General features: G+C 23.8%; 1 protein-coding gene across 4 annotated transcripts in view; it reads left to right on the top strand.

Moving 5' to 3' along the window:
- LOC117167463 (telomerase-binding protein EST1A) overlaps positions 1 to 12,829 on the top strand; it is a 356,887-nt gene that overhangs the window by 320,624 nt on the left and 23,434 nt on the right. The gene's annotated exons all lie outside the window — the stretch shown is intronic.

Raw genomic sequence — 12,829 nt, 5'->3', positions numbered from 1 at the left:
TCAACTGTTTTATCTGAAATCATCTTTTTTTTCCTAAAAAATTCCAGGTACAAATTTATTATGATTTTTTTATTAAAAATTAATTCTTCTCGATAAAAATGCAACTATGTATTAAAAATTATTGGTAATCTTTTTTAATTGAAAATTTCATTGTTTGATTAAAAATTCATTTATTTTGTTAAAAACTGGCTTTTTCTGGAAAAACATCAAACTTTTTGTTTAAAAATTGATCTACTTAAGTTTAAAATTCGATTCTTTGATTAAAAATTAATGGATTTTGTTAAAAATTCGTCTTTCTTTAAGAAAATTTATTTTCTCTATTGAAAATTAATCATTTTAAGTTGAAAATTCGACTATTTGATTAAAAGTTTATGTATTCTTTTGTCAAAAACTCGTATTTTCTGGTAGAAAATTAATCTTTTTGTTGTAAAATTGACATAATTTTGTTGAAAATTCAACTCTTTGATTAAAAATTAATGGATTTTGTTGAAAATTCGTCTTTCTGGTAAAGAATTCCACTGTTTGATTAAAAATATATTTATTTTGTTGGAAACTTGTATTTTCTGGAAGGAAATTATTTTTTTTGTTTGAAAATTGATCTACTTTAGTTTAAAATTTAACTCTGATTAAAAATTTATGGATTTTGTTAAAAATTCGTCTTTCTGGTAGAAAATTAATTTTTTGTTGTTGAAAAATAATCATTTTTAGTTGAAAAATCTGCTATTTGATTAAATTTGTATGTATTTTTTTGTAAAAACTCGTATTTTCTGATAGAAAATTAATCTTTTTGTTGAAAAATTGACATACTTTAGTTGAAAACTGGTTTTTTCTGGGAAAATGAGTCTTTTTGTTTGAAAATTGATCTACTTAATTTGAAAATTCAACTCTTTGATTAAAAATTTATAGATTTTGTGGAAACTTATATTTTATGCTAGAAAATTAATCGCGTTTTTAGTGAAAGTATTGTTTAATATTTTGAGGTCAACGTGATTTCTTAAAAGTTTACCATTTTAAACAATGAGATTTTCGAAGATAATAAAATTACTTAACTCTAGATGGTCACTCTTCAGTAGAATATCGCATATAGGGCACAGTGGGTGAAGTATACCCAAACTTGAAAAAACTAAGATCCTGCAGTAATATCGAGTTCTAAAAATAAAAAAATGAAAATGTAGGTATTCTTGAAGGTTTTAAAAAAAAGTTTTTATAGTTTTTGTCACAAAAATTGTTCAATAAAATATTGTAACATACCAGTAAAGTTGAAGTAATTAGCAGAATCTACGAAGAGTTTGAAAAATTGTTTGGGTAAATTTCACCCACGCTGACCATCTAGGGTTAAAAAAAGTTGGTTAAAAAATAAATAGAAAAATTAGGAATGTTCTAACGCAAACTATTTATAATTCCTAATTTTTTTATTAATATCCACGATGGCGCAAGTTCCAGTGTCACCGACTCTCCCAATACATTTTTATCTTCCCGACATCGGTGAAACATTGCGTTTTTAGTGAAAGGATTGTTTAATATTTTGAGGTCAACGTGATTTGTACAAAGTTTACCTTTTTAGACAATGAGATTTTCGAAGATAAACAAATGTTTAGACTGCATGAATATGAATTTTAGTGACTTAAGCCTAGATGGTCACACTTCAGTTGAATATCGCATATAGGTCACAGTGGGTGAAATACACCCAAACTCGATAAAACTAAGATCGTGCAGTAATATTGAGTTCTAAAAATAAAAAAAAAATGTAGGTATTCTTCAAGGTTTAAAAAAAGGTTTTATAGTTTTTGTCACCAAAATTGTTCAATAAAATATTGTAATATACCAGCAAAGTTGAAGTAATTAACAGACTCAACAAAGAGTTTGAAAAATTCTTTGGGTAAATTCACCCACGCTGTCCATCTAGGGTTAAAAAAAGTTGGTTAAAAAATAAATAAAAAAAAGTAGAAATGTTCTAACGCAAACTATTTATAATTCCTAATTTTTTTATCAATATCCGCGATGGCGCAAGGTCCAGTGTCGCTGACTCTCCTGCTACATCTTCACGACCTCGGTGGAAGATTACGTTTTTAGTGAAAGTATTTGTGTCGTGTTGAAATTCATCTTCAATTTTCGATGATTGAAGACAGGTCAAGAGCAGGATGTCTGTAGGCTTTTTTTGCAGGCAGCTTTTTTTCCTTCGCTGAGAAAAAATCTCTTAGGTGCGTTGCAATGTTTGAAATTTTAATTCAGGTGTTTCTAAATTCATTGGGAATTTTAATTAAGTGCTAATATTTTCAGGTCAGGGTGATTAGCAAAATTTTGAAAATTTTGGAAAATGCGATTTTCGAAGATACAAAAATTTTCAAACCGCATTAATAAGTGTCTTAAAAAATAAAAAGTTGGTTAGAAAATACATAAAGATTAAGCACCTTCAGGACCATCAATTTTGTAAATAAAAGATTCGAAATAAGTATTTTTATTTGATCGTAAAATTGATTTTCAATTATCTGCACTTTGTTTTTTTCCCATTATAGTTTATATGTGCCCCTTTAAAATGAAAACTTCATTTTAAAGAATTAGCATTTTTATCGGAAAATTTAACTTTTTTATTTTCGGTTAAAAATTTATACTTTTACTCGTAGATTAAAATCTCAACTATTTTGTTGAATTGCCTATTTTTGTAGAAAATTAATCTTGGTTAAAAAACCATTATTTTTTTTTTGAAAATTCGCCTATTTGGTTGTATCATAAACTCTTTTTTTTAAATTTATTTTTTAATAAGATTTATCATTCTAGTTGAAAATTAATTTCTTTGGTTGACAATTAAACTATTTCCTTAAAAATATCTCGTTTGAGAACTAACATTTTATGGAAAATTTAATTTCTCCTTTCTTCGTTAAATAATTATATTTTTAAGTTAAAAATTAACTATTTTGTTGAAAATTTACCTATTCGGTTTTTTTAAATCTTTTTTTTAAAGATTTATCATTTTAGTTGAAAATTCCTTTCTTTGGTTGACAGTTAAACTCTTTTGTTCAAAAATCCTTTTTTGTTTCAGAACAAACATTTTTAATGAATAATTGACCTTTTACATTTTTGGGGATTTTTGGGGAAAATATTGAGAACGGAAAAGAATGTACTTTCTATTTTGCTTGAAAATTTTTTTTTTTAAGTCAAACTTCAAATGTTTCGTTCATTTTTTTGAGTTGTTAGTTTAACTATTTGGTAGAAAATTCATAAATTTGGTTGAAAAATCGTTTATTAGTAGAAATGTTAAAAAATCATTATTTTGTTTAAAAGTTCACCTATTTGTTTTGAAGTTAAACAAGTTTTTCAAAATTCATTTTTTTCACATATTCACCATTTTAGTTGAAAATTCATTTCTTTGGTTCACAATTAATTTTTTTGGTAAAAAATACTTTTTTTTTGAGAATTAACAGTTTTTAAAGAAAATTTAACTTTTCTTTTTTAGTTAGAATATCTATCTTTTATATTTAAAAATTCAATTCTTTAGTTGAAACATTGATCTTTTCGAGTAAAAAATTCAACTATTTGATTGAAAATCATGTATTTTGTTTAAAAATGTTCTGTTTGGTAGAAAATTAATATTCTTGCATAAAAAATCAGATTCTAATTTCTTTGGTTTGACAATTACATTTTTTTATTATGAAAACTTTACTTTTTTTATGAATTAACATTTTTAACGGAAAATTTAACTTTTATATTTATATTAAAAAATGTATCTTTTTAAGTTGAAAATGCACCTATTTGGTTCTTTGTTAAACACGTTTTTTTAAATCAAATTTTTTTTAAAGTTAATGATTTTAGTTGAATAATAATTTCTTTGGTAGACAGTCAAAATATTTTATCAAGAAAACCTTACTTTGTTAAGAATTAAAATTTTTAACGGGAAATTTCACTTTTGTATTCTTAATTAAAAAACAAATCTTTTTGATTTGGAAATTCATTATTTGATCTGGCCTTTTATTGAAAAGGCCTTTTTGGTAGAAAATTAATCTTCTTGCTTAAAAAATCATTATTTTGGTTGAAAATGCACCTATTTGGTTTTTTGTTAAAGACGTTTTTTTTAATTACATTTTTTCAAGGTCCGTGATTTTAGTTAAAAATTCATTTCTTCGGTTAACAACTAAACTATTTTATTTAAAAAAAAACCTTACTTTGTTTAAAAATTACCATTTTCAGCTGAAAATGTAAATTTTGCACATTTTTAGTGAAAAATTTATCTTTTTGAGTTGAAAATTCAACTATTTGATTAAAAATCATATCTTTTGTTGAAGAATCGTCTTTTTGGTAGAAAATTTTCTTAAGCAATCATTATTATGTTTGAAAATTAAACTATTTTGTTAAAAAATTGTATTTATTTTTGTTCGCGAATCAATTTTTTACATGAAAAATATTGAATTGAAAATTCGTTTTTTGTTTTATTTAATCCAACTGTTTTTTCATTTAAATTAATATCTCAAAACTTAAACTAATTGGTTGAAAAGAAATTTTTAGGTATGAAAAATTTATATTTTCAGATAAAAACTAAACTATTCTTTTGAAAATTTAACTATTTGGTAAAAAATTAACTTTTTCGTTCAACAATCATACCTTCCATTCTATTCCACTTTTGTTAAAAAAATTCTTTCAATTCAAAATTCAACTATTTGGTTGAAAATTGTAATATTTTCTTGAACATTTGTTTTTTGTTGTTGTTGAGAACATTAATCTTTTTGGTTAAGAATTTGAATATTTAGTTAAATGTTAATATTTTTTTGGTTAAAAAATAAACTTTCGTGTTGTTTATTTATTTATTTATGTGCAATATTTACACCGTTTATCCTGCAAAGTCGTATGTGAGATAAGCAGAAGGGTCAAATTTGCAGGGGAAATCAAAAGCCAATCGACAAATAAATCAAGCATCTGGCCAAGAAGCTAAAGAAAGAATCCTAGGAATGCAAAGATTGGAAGATAAGTTGACTCCTAAAATGGGAAGGCGGCACGAAGTGTGAAATGTATTTTCTTCCTATACGCGATCCTTTTTTCAAAGACTTATCTTATCGATCTTGAAATGATCAGAAGAATAAATAAGGAATTGAGAACATGAAAAAAGATATTCGTGATTTTCAAAGGATCACGCTAGTCATTTTAAATTAGGAGGGTTGCCAAAAGAAACCATAAAGCATGCAAATTAAATTAAATAAAAAAATTAAGTTAAATTTTCCAGCAAAGAAATTAATTTTCACCCAAAAAGATTAATTTTCTACGAAAAAAGTCAAACTTTCAACAGAATTAATTTTGAACCATATAGTTAAATTATCAAATAAATAAATAAAAAATAAATTGCAATTTAGTATTGAATAGTTTTATTTTTAGTTAAAGGAATTAATTTTTAACAAAAAAAATTTTTCTACAAAATGATTAAATTTTTAACCAAATAGTTGAATTCTTATCAAAAAATGTAGAAGTTGCATTACAAAAAATTATGAAATTCTTACTGGAAGAGATCAATTTTAAAACCAGGAAGAACAATTTGCAACAAGAAGATTATTTAAAAAAAACACACATAAAAAATAATCGTCAACCATATATTTGAATTATCAAAGAAATTAAAAAATTTATTTTCAATTTAATATTGAATGCTTTCATATTTTTCAGTTAAGATAGACACATTTGTATCCAGACTGTTTAATTTTTAACCAAAAATATGCATTTTTAACAAAAATATTAATTTTTTACCAAAAAGAACGAATTTTCAACTAAAAATAGAAATAGTTTAATTTCCAGTTCAATAAAATAATTTACAACGACAAAAACTAATTTCCAAGAACAAATTTTTAACAAAAAACATGAATTTAATAACAAATAGATGAATTTTCAACTGAAAAATATAAATCTTAAACTAAAAATGGAATAGTAGAATTAAAAATTTAAATAATAATTCTTATTCAAATAAGTTAAGAGTGAAAAAAATTTCATGCAAACTGGTTCATCTTTAACAAGAAGAATTGTACTTTCAACAAGAAAAGTCGAATTTTCATCCAAAGAATTTTACTTTCAGTCGAGTAATATAATTATTTGACAAAAATAAATTATTTTTCGACTGAAATGATAAAGAATTATTTTCTAACGACAAAAATTAATTTACAAAATACTACATGAATTTATAAATAAAGAGCTGCTTTATTAGCTGAAAAGGTAAACTTTCATCCAAAAATTAAATAGTTAAATTATCAATGAAAAAAATTAATTTTCAATCAAATAAGTACAATCTTTTAAGAAAATAGTTCAATTTTGAAGCAAAGTTTGAAGCAACTGTTTGGTTTAAAATGAACTTCTTTGGTGAAACTTCATTCATTTAATAAAACATTTAACTATCTAAAAAAAAAAAACATTTTTAGTGAAAATTTATCTTTTATATTTAAAAATTCAATTTTTCCTGTTGAAAATTCGACTCTTTTTAAACATTCGACTATTTAGTTGATCATTTATCTTTTTCGTTAAAAAATTCCAGTATTTGTTAGAAGACTAAACTATTTTTTTCAATGTTAATGTTTTGTTGAAAATTAAACTATTTTGTTAGAAAGTCATCTTTTTTGGTCGAAAATTTCAATGTTCTGTTTAAAAGTTGCCCCTTTGGATTGAAAATTTATCTTTCATTGTAGAAAAGTAAATCTTGTATTAAAATAAATAAATAAATAAAAATTTTAAATTGTTGCATTCCGTTTTTAAAAGATTTTATGTTAAAAATGTTATAGTTGCCAAAAATCGAGTTTTTGACCATAAAATCGGATTTTGAAGGTGTAAGAGAAAATTCGCATATGGACTTTTTTATTATAACTTTTCTTATTTTCATTAGATCTAAAATTTCCACTATGTTTCGTGTAAAGTATTTTTTTTACTATAAAAAAAGGTACCTGGAAATTTTTTTATCCTTGAAAACCTGGAAAAAATTCTAGAATTTTTGTCTAAGAAACGCTGGACCGCCTGATTAAATTTTAATTAATTTTTAAGAATTTTGTACAACTCTTTAAAAAATCATTTACTCTGAAGATGGAAGAATGAAATGAAGCGATCTGAAATCCATTCGATTTTGCTGCTTACTCGATTGGAAGTACTTTCCAGGTTTGGGATTCCACTTGCTAAGATGTTTTTCCGCTCTGAGTGGAATATTTACTCGTGATGAGAATTCGGATCGATCATTGAATTTAGAGTAAGAGCCTAGGGAAGGTTTAAAAAGTGGCTTGGGGTAGTCTCGTCTCGAACCCTCAAGCCAAGGGGAGAATAAGAGTTTATTATGACCCCAGTCCAGCATTTTCTGGAACCCTCAGAAATCTTTTTAATCTCTTATCTAGATTATTTCTTTATGAATTTCAAACGAAATAAATAAATTGACAACCGAGTAGTTGAATCTTCAACTAAAGTGATGAATCTTCAACTGAAACAATTAAATTTTTAGTTATAAATAAAATTTTGAACCAAGAAACTAAGATTTTCGGCGAAACAGGTAAATTTTCAATCAAAGAGATGAATTTTCTACTTTAATCATGCATTTCCAACCAAAAAATGAATTTGTAACTAATTATTTTAGCTAATAGTAAATCTTTATTCACTCACATTTATCCATTAATCATATTACAATTTATGTATCATATAACATGTATCATTGTACATGTATCATATTGCAATTCACGTATCATGTAACATATATTATAATACAATTCATGTATTATATAACATTTATCATATAGCATGTATCATATATAGTTATGTATCATAGTATATGTATCATATTACGATTCATGTATCATAGTATATGTATTACAGTACATGTTTCCATGGTACATAAATCATATTACAATTCATGTACCATATAGCATATGTAATAGTACATGTATCATATTACGACTCATATATCGTATAGCATATACCACAGTACATGTTTCATATTACAATTCATGTATCATATAGCATATACCATAGTACATGTTTCATATTACAATGCATGTATCATATAGCATATATAATAGTACATGTATCATAGTATAAGTATCATAATGCATATATTATATTACAATTCACGTATCATAGTACACTCATAACAAAATTGTTGAAATTTATACAAGGTAAATTAAATTTCTAAACAAAAAAGATGAATAATCAACGAAAAATGTAAAAGAGGATTTTTTAATGAAAAAAGGGAATGCTTACCAAAATAACTTAATTTTCAACTAAGTAATTAAATTTTCCACTCAAATGAAGAATATGCCACGAAAAACTGACTTTTTAAGACAGTTGTTGAAATTTGTCTAATTTTCTATGAAAATCTAATAATCGACATTTCAAACAATGAAAATTGTTTAATTTTCTACGAAATAGAGTTATTTTTAATAAAAAGAGATGAATCATCAAATAAATAAAAAAAAATACATTGTCAATTTAAAATGGAATACTTTCATTCTTACTTAAAACGAATAATTTTTTACAAAGAAAGAAAAACGAATTTCTAACAAAACAAACTAATTTTGAAATAAGTAGTTGAATTTTCCACTAAAATGAATATTCAACCAAAAACTGACTTTAAAAAAAAAATTTGAAATTTAGTTAATCTTTAAGAATGTAATAAATGATTTTTTAACAAACAAAACAAGACATTTTGCAACAAAATAGTGTAATTTTTAACGAAAACAGATGAAGTATCCAATAAATAAAAAATACATTTTCAATTCAAAATGGAATAGTTTCATTTTTGGTGAAAACAATTAATTTTTAGCAAAAAAAAAAAAAAAAAAGAAAAATGAATTTTCAACAAAGTGATTGAAGTTGCAACTAAAATAATTTATCTTCAACTAAAATATAAACATTTTCAGTTAAAAATAAAGTTTGAGCTAAAAAGTTAAATGTTCAACCAAAGAGATGAAATTGTAATGAAAATGAAGAATTTTCCATCAAAAAATCATTTTTTAAAGAAAATTGTTAAAATTTCTACCAAGTGGATTAATTTTCAATCAAAAAAGATTATTTCTAAACGAAAAATATAATAGTTGATATTTCAAGCAACAAAAGGAATTTTCAACAAAATAGTTAAACTTTCAACCAAGGAAATGAAATTTCTACACAAAATACGAATTTTCAATCCAATTGTCGGATTTAGTAATTACTTAAATATTCGAGCCAAAAAGACGAATTTTTTAGAAGATTGTTAAATGTTCAAGAAAAATATGAATTATTAATAAAAAATGTAATAGTTAAGACTAAAACAACAAAAAACGAATTTTTCACACAATATTTAAATCTTAAACAAAAGAGTTTAATTTTTAACAAAATAATTAAATTTTTAACTAAATAATTGAATTCTCAACAAAAACTTTAATAGTTGCATTTTTAAGAAGAAAATGATAAAATTCCTATATCAAACAAGATGAATTTTAAAACTGAAAAGAACAATGTGCAAGAATGAAAAATAATTTACCACGAAAATAGACGAAATTTCAACAAAATACATAAATTTTCAGTAAAAAAATGAATTCTTGACTGATATGATAAAGTTTGAAGGGAAAATTTTTAACAAAATAGATTAATTTTTCAATCAAGTATTTGAATTTTTAACCCAAAAATATTAAGTATCTGGCAAATAGTTGAATTTTTCAACTAAAAAAGATAATTTTAAATCAAAAGTTGAATGGTTGCAATTTTAATAGAAATAATAATTATTCATAAAAAGACGAATTTATAGCAAAATAGTTAAAATTTTAGCCAGAGAGATCAATTTTCAATAAAATGAAGAATTTTAAAGCAAAAGCATAAATTTTTAAACCAAGAACTTAACTTTCTGCCGCGAAAGAAGAATTTTCCATAAAATACAATTTAATCTACAAATAAAAGGTGGAATTTTATAACAAAAGAGATGAATTTTTTAAACGAAAAAGACACATGTTCAACAAAGGAGTTGAATTTTCCACCTTAAATTATGAATTTTTCTCACAAAAATTATTTTGCAACTCAATAGTTTAATTTTTTAGCAAATTATTAAATTTTTTACGTACAAAGATCAATTTTCGCAAAATACTTTTATTTTCAACCCGAAAATGTAATTTTCAACAAAAAGTTCCTTGTTGACCAATAATTTGAATTGTTAACCAAAAAATATTAAATTAGTAAAAAAAAGTTGCATTTTCCACCAAAAAAGATGAAATTTTATACCAAAAAGGGGGGAATTTTTTCACTAAAAAGTCGAATTTTCAACGAGGGAAGTGAATTTTGAACCTTGAAATATGAGTTTTCAACAAAAAACTGAATTTTCTACTAAATTTTCTAATTTTTGAATTAAAAAGACAAATTTTGAATATAAAAAGTTAATTTGAAAACAAATAATTGAATTTTTAACCCAAAAAGATCATTTTTGAACAAAAAATTGCTTTTATAAAAAAAAAGACGTTCCCAAAATTTTTTCATTTTCCACAAAGCAGATTAATTGACATCAACAGATACATTGTTACCAAAAATGGAATAGTTACATTGTCAATAACAATTTTTTGCATACTACTGAAAAAAACTATTTTCAACAAAATACTTAAATTTTCAACCAAAATGATAGAAATAGTTCATTTTCAGTTAAAAAATAAATTTTCAACAAAAAAAAAAAAAAAACTTATAAATGAGTGAATTAAAAACAAATATTAAAAGCATTTCGGATTAAAAATTGAAGGCTTGCTGCATGGATGAAACCTCGCGATTTTTTAAAACGATAAATATCTCATTTTGAGGGTGTGTCTTCTCCCGAAGATGAGCCTGGAGCAGTGAATTATTTTACGATCAATTTTCGATGATACCGCCCACGACAGTCTGAAATTCGGATCGTCGACCCCAGGGAAGTTTAGCCTCCTCCTTCAATCTAATATTGTAACATTTATCATAAATAGTCTTTTTTCGCTCTCTTAAAATGAATTTAATTTTTAATTTAGTGTTTTAATTTAGAATTTAGAGCAGACTTCACACCCTTTCCCCATTCTTATTTCCCCTTTCCCCTCGTTTCAAATTTTTTTAAAGAATTAATTTTTTTCCTCTGCTTTTAAATAAATTTCCATTTTTTCTCATTTTTTATATTACATGGAAACTGAATTAATAGAAGACAATATAAAAATTTAATTATTTTGTTAAAATTCAACTTTTTTTTATTAAAAAATGGTAACTGTTTTGCTTAAAAATTCATCGTATTCGCTTAAAAATTGAACTATTTTAGTAAAATTTAGTTATTTTATTTTAAAAAAATTTTTCCTGAAAATGCATCTTTTTCAGTTGAAAATATATTTACTTGATTGAGGCTGAAACACCTTTGAGTGAAATCATATTTCTTGAAAATTTATAATTTTTTTTGAAAATTCTTCTTTGGTTGAAAAATCTTTTTTGGTCGAAAATTAACCTCCTTTTAAAAATTGATCTTTTCTAGTTGAGAACTAAACTATTAGGTTGAAAATTTCTTTTCTTGGTAGAAAATTAATCTTCCTGGCTGAAAAATTGATATTCTTTAGTTGAAAATTTATCTATTGGGTTAAAAATTAATTTATTTTATTGAAAATTCATTTTTTGGTAAAAATTAATCTTTTAAAAAAAAAATGTTTTATTTTTTCAACTTTAAATTCATTTATTATGTTGAAAACTTGTTGTCCTTGATCTGATTTAACTGGTTTTTATTAAAAATTAGTTGTTTTTTTTTTTGAAAATTAATTCCTTTTTGGTCAAAACTGTAAATATTTGTTTAAAAATGGTCAAAAAATGATATTTTTCAGTTGAAAATTCATTTTTTGAAATTGGGTTAAAATTTCTGTTCTCTGAAAAATATTTTTCTCGTTTAAAAATTGATCTGTTTTAGTTGAAGATGTAAGTATTTGATTGAACATTCGTGTAATTCGTTTTTGCTAGAAAATTAAACTTTTTTTGTCGAAAATTGATTTTTTTTTTTGGAGGAAATTCAACTATGTTGATGAAAATTCTGTTCTTGGGCAATGTAATTATCTCTATTGAAAGTAGATCTTTTTGGGTTGAAAATTCAACTATTTGTTTGAAAATTCATGTATTTTGTTAAAAATTAATTTTTTATAGAAAGTTAATCTTCTCTTATTTTTTTGAAAATTGATCGTTTTTGGTTGAAAATTCATATATTTTGTCAAAACTTTTTCGTTCTTGAGTGTATTTAACTGGTTTTTATTAAAAATTACCACATTTTCTTGAAAAATTATTTTTTTTGTTGTTGTTAAAATTGCATCAATTTGTTTGAAGATTAAAGAATTTTATGAAAATTAAATTGTAGAAAATTAATCTTTTTCAGTTGAAAATTCAACTATTTGATTAAAAATTCACTTATTTTTTTGGAAATTTATATATTGTGAAAAGTTTGTCTTTTTGCTTGAATTCAACTGATTTTTATTAAAAATTACATTTTTTGTTGTTAAAAATTCATCCTTTTTTGTTAAAAATGTAACTATTTATTTCAAAATTGTGAAAAAAAAGATATTTTTCAGTTCAAAATTCAACTATTTAATTAAAAATTCATCTATTTTCTTCAAAATTCGTTTTTTGGTAGAAAGTTAATATTCCTTGCCGAAAATTAATCTTTTGTAGTCAAAAATTCAACTGTTTGGTTGAAAATTCTTTTTTTTTCTAGAAAATTAATCTTATTTGTTGAAAATTGATCTTCTTTCAGTTGAAAATTCGTGTATTTTCTCAAAAATTGGCTTTTTTGTAGTACGAGGGTAGTTCAATAAGTCCTTAGAATGACCAACAGATGGCGCGCGAATCGCTTCAAATCATCTGTTTTCAGTCAGCACCACTCCCGACTAGATAT

This window comes from Belonocnema kinseyi, chromosome 1 (assembly GCF_010883055.1).
Source record: "Belonocnema kinseyi isolate 2016_QV_RU_SX_M_011 chromosome 1, B_treatae_v1, whole genome shotgun sequence".
NCBI classification, from domain to species: domain Eukaryota; kingdom Metazoa; phylum Arthropoda; class Insecta; order Hymenoptera; family Cynipidae; genus Belonocnema; species Belonocnema kinseyi.
This window is presented reverse-complemented; position numbering and strand designations above follow the sequence as displayed.